Source organism: Notothenia coriiceps, unplaced genomic scaffold (genome assembly GCF_000735185.1).
Source record: "Notothenia coriiceps isolate Sejong01 unplaced genomic scaffold, NC01 NC01_scaffold00031943, whole genome shotgun sequence".
NCBI classification, from domain to species: domain Eukaryota; kingdom Metazoa; phylum Chordata; class Actinopteri; order Perciformes; family Nototheniidae; genus Notothenia; species Notothenia coriiceps.
Window position 1 is genome coordinate 1 of NW_011364644.1, and position 4760 is coordinate 4760.

General features: G+C 40.4%; 1 long non-coding RNA gene across 1 annotated transcript; it reads left to right on the top strand.

The window, feature by feature from the left end:
- The first annotated feature begins 319 nt into the window (after positions 1-319).
- On the top strand, positions 320-4540 carry LOC104960561 (uncharacterized). Its single transcript, XR_800001.1, has 3 exons — positions 320-414; positions 3797-3871; positions 4224-4540. It is a non-coding gene; the product is annotated as an uncharacterized lncRNA (long non-coding RNA).
- The last annotated feature ends 220 nt before the right edge of the window (positions 4541-4760 follow it).

Below are 4760 nucleotides of genomic sequence, written 5' to 3' on the forward strand. Positions count from 1 at the left end.
CTTATTAACAATATACCGGCGGGCCAGATCTAATAGTTATTAGAAATTATCCTGCGGGCCGAAATTAAATCCACCAAGGGCTTGATTTGCCATCAATGTTTGGGCTCAGGCTCTGAGCTGAGGAGACCCTCAGGATGGAGTGAAGGTGTGCGTGCAATATACCGGAGGGCCAGATCTAATAGGAATTAGAAATTATCCTGCGGGCCGAAATTAAATCCACCAAGGGCCGGATTTGCTATACACGGTATATCTCTCGTTCCCCGTCTTGTCTCCACTCTTCCTCCCGTCGTCCTGAGTGCTACGGGAGGTCTGACTCTCACTTTGTGTTTCTCTCTTCCTCTTTAGGACAGCAGTCACCCTGAGACGTTGATCAACCTCATCGTGCTGACTCAGCACCTGGGCAAAGCTCCCGAGGTGAGACTTTGGACCGAAAGCTTTTAACCACGGCGACGCTGCAACTGCCGTCAGTTTAGTATTTTTCCTTCAGGCTAACAGACAGACAGTTAGTTGGAAGTAGCTAAGTACATTTGCTCAAGTACTGCCTTTTAAGTATACGTTTGAAATACTTATTATTGTCATGAGTATTTCAGTTTTATACTGCTTTGTACTTCTACTCCACTACATTTTGGAAGCTGATATTGTATGTTTGAATTCATTACATTTATCACACAGCTTTAAAGTATGTTACAGATTCAGATGATTAGCTAATGCAGCATTTACATTAACTCATGAGCATACATTATGACCAGAGCTGGAAGAAGGAATCATATCTTGTTCTTAAGTAAAAGTAGAAATACCACCGTGTAGGTATACTCAAAAGTATTAGCATCAAAAGTACCAAAAGTAAAAGTACTTGTTATGCAGATTTCCCATTTTTTATTATTATATATAATCTGTTTTGATTTTAATTATCGATGCATTTATCTCAGCTGGTAAAGGTGGAGCTTAGTAGCTTGTGTATTTGATTCCAGGTGAAACCAAAATCTTATTTAAGTGTTATTTATATCATTTATCCAAATCTGTAAAGTAACTAAAGGTACTAAATAAATGTAATGGAGTAAAAGTAAACTATTAACCTCTGAATTGTAGTGGGGTGGAATTAATAGGTTGCAAAAAAGAATAATAAGTACCTCAAAATTGTCCTTAAGTGCAGTACTTGAGTAAATGTACTTAGTTACTCCACTGCATGTAATTAAAGGTTAAGATCGGGCAGCAGTCATTAAAACTAGCTGTGATGAACACATTAATGCATCAGTAATCTTGAAGCAGTTATGTAATTTAAATGACTCCTGAAGAAGACCATAAAACACAATCAGTACTTTTACTCTTGATACTCAAGGTTTGCTTTTATGTCAATTCAATGTAACTTCTACTTTAGTAAAGATCTGAGTACTTCTTCACACACTGGTTCACAGAGGACATGACATATCTCCACTTGGCTCAGAGTGCAGTATGCTTCTCTCAGCATTTTTTGTGTGTTTTCTCTGATTGAAGCGCGCAGAAAGCATTCAACCAAAGCCTTTTCTTGATTGTCTCCCTATCACGAAAAAGTGTCACTAAAGCGTTTCCTCAGGTTTAGTGCTGTGTGCGTTGACGCCCTGGAACTCAGAGTTCATAAGATAAAGCCTCAGATTATCTGTCCTACGTTTGATGGACTTGATAGTAATGCAATAAAGCTGACCACTGCCTCAAAGCCACAAATAAAAGGGTTCCAACGTTGATAACCGCTGATTAGCACATCTCACTCAAGGTTACTCACTCAAGGCTGTTTCTCTGAAGACAAAGAAGTGCCAAATCCTCAGGTACAGTAGAGGGCTGAACGATTAAAAAAAAAAAAAGAAGTGTTCTTCTTGTGTGTCAGTCATCCCCACCAATCAGAAGTGCTGTGCTCCACATGTACCTGTCATTGTTAACCAATCAGAAGTGCTGTGCTCCACGTGTACCAGCCATTGTTAACCAATCAGAAGTGGCCCATGATAGAAGGTGATAGACAGATTGATCCAATCACCTGCCAAGTATTTTTTAAAGTGCCTTCCTTTCCAAATGGCTTCCAATGGAGCTCTCCTAGATGGTTTGGTGAAACAAACCATCTGAGTCAGGTTAGTAATGCTCCATCACATGTTTCTATTACAGGGTGAATCTTAAACTGAAGCTTGACTTTAAAGCAACCCAACGGAAGTTTCATGTAAGTTTAGTTCTTTCACTCGTAGCTCGGGCTGCGGGGGTGCTAGAGACGGGAGCACGTTGATACGACCTTCCTAGCCGGAGATATGGCCGCATTTTACAATAGACTTCCGTTGGGTCGCTTAAAAACAAATATCGCAAATCGAATCCCAATATCTGTCAGAAAAATCACAATTAGATTATTTCCCTAAATCGTGCAGCCCTAGTACAGTAATAGAGAAACACCTTTTTAAATGGCCTTTCCTTTCCAAATATAATCAAAGTGATGTTAGATATTAAATAATAGATGTTCAAATATGGTTAGTGGTTTTAATCAACTGCTCCTTTCTCTCTGAATGTTTTGTTTTCGGTTCCCTCACGCTATCCTCATTACTCAAACTGGGTCTAGAGGAAAGCCATTTATACTGTACAAATATCAACAGTATTTCATTATTTAAGTACCCCCTGATCTCCTTCTTTTTTCCCCCCTCAATAACATTAAATATTAATAGCTAAAACTGTGGCCTGACGACACACATAAACAAACCCACAAAGGGCTTCAGATTTTGAATATAACCGGAGCTCACCTGTTATAAACCATTAAGAATGAGAAAACCCAAACATCTGCCTAGGACAATGTTGCATCCACATGCTCCTAAGATTTGTCTCATTGGGAATGTATTCTTCTGACGTTGGGGAGCTATGAGCTTTACGTCGTAATGTGGAAACAACATGGATGCTACAGAGAACATGTATTGTATTGTATTGCTCCGTGCATTTCCACAACAACAACAACAGCATTTCAGAGTTATTCCGACTTAAGGGTATGTGCATGTAAATATTCACACTAAGAAACTAATTTTTCAAATTATTTTAACACCACACGTGTCAATTTAGAATAGAATATGGAGGGATGAAACCCTCTTGAATGGTCACACATGCAGAGCACACAGTGTTCTCTGCGTTTAACCCATCCTAGTACCAGGAGTCTAGTTCTAGGAGCAGTGGGCAGCTATTGCACAGCGCCCGGGGAGCAATGGGAGTGAGGGGGGAAGGGGGGTGTCCGGTGCCTTGCTCAAGGGCACCAAGGCAGGGCAGGAGGTGAACTGGGACCTCTCCAAGTAGCAGTCCACACTCCATATTTTAGGTCTGGTCGGGGACTTGAACCGGCGACCCTACGGCTAACAGTCCAAGCCCCTACTGACTGAGCCACTGCCGTATCAGCCTAAAAATGTAACGGTATATACCTTGGCCAATGCCACACCATTCAACCAAGTGTTAGGAAAATTGGGCCATGAGTTTTTTTTGTAGTCCTGCTGAAAAAATATGAACTCAGCCGAAACATGCCCTCGTTAGCAGAGGTAACAAAGTTGCCTTAAATTTGCCAGAAAATTGTGTTTTGACCGTTTTTATGTGTTTTTTTTGCACCTTATCTTAATGCTTTTTGTTTTAGTCGAGCACTTTGAATCGGCCTCAATTTAAATGGGCTGTACAAACACTCTGACGTTTCCCTTTCCTGCCCTTGCCTTTACAGATCTGAAAAACATGTTTTTAGGACACTGTGTTGACACTAAGCTCTTCCTACTATAGTCCCATTCTGACTCTTGCCTCATCTGTTCCCCTCTCCACTCAGGTAACTAACCGGTACCTCTCTCAGCTGAAGGATGCCCACAGAGCCCATCCATTCCTGAAAGACTACTTAGCCAAGGTAACTTGATTGCATCTTTAATTGTTGTTAATTGTTTTTCATTGTGAGGGAGGACTCTGACCTGAGGGCAGGGCTATTTAGGTTCACCAGATCGACACACACTTGTTGATAAGTCATAACCTTTACTCTCTCATTATTTAATTACCTTTGAGTGTTGGGCAGGAAGTGTCCTTGGAGCAATGAGAGCATTCAACTCTGAGTTTTAGCCTTTGTCACAGTGAGTTGTAAAAACAGCGGTGCAGTATTCTAGATGGACAGATTACACAGCATTTCAAAACAAATCCTGTGATGCACAGCTGCTCTGAGGTTTCCTCTGGTGTTGAATTGTTTTTCTGTCTTTGTTTCCCTGCAGGAGAACGAGTTTGACAGACTAGTGATGCAGTTCGCTCCCAGCGTTACAGCATAAGACATCTGCTTTTCACCGAGACCCCTCTCCACAGTATATCACCATGAAGTTCCCTTTATAACTTGTGTTTGTTTTTGATATTTTTACATGTCAAATTAAAACTGTAGCTGCATATTTAAACCACAACAGAAGTCATAATTCCCCCTGGCTGTAGATGCAACAACTCTTCTTATTCATTTGAATTTCTCTCATTGAAATCAACATCTCTTTTATTGTAAGCATTCCATTTAAATCATAATAAATGTTTAATGACATGCATTGTATTTGAAGTGTGGATTTAGTTTAGTAAGGTTTGTTGAATATTGACATGACAGCAGCTTTGGAAACGTCACATACATTTATTAATACATCTGTCAACAGGAGGCTTTAGACAAAATGCATCAACACGGATACATACACAACAAATCTGCAAATGCTTAGACTCGAATATATCTTCAATGGCTGCACAGATTCAGGTGTCTACCGGGGTTACGTTTTGAGAAA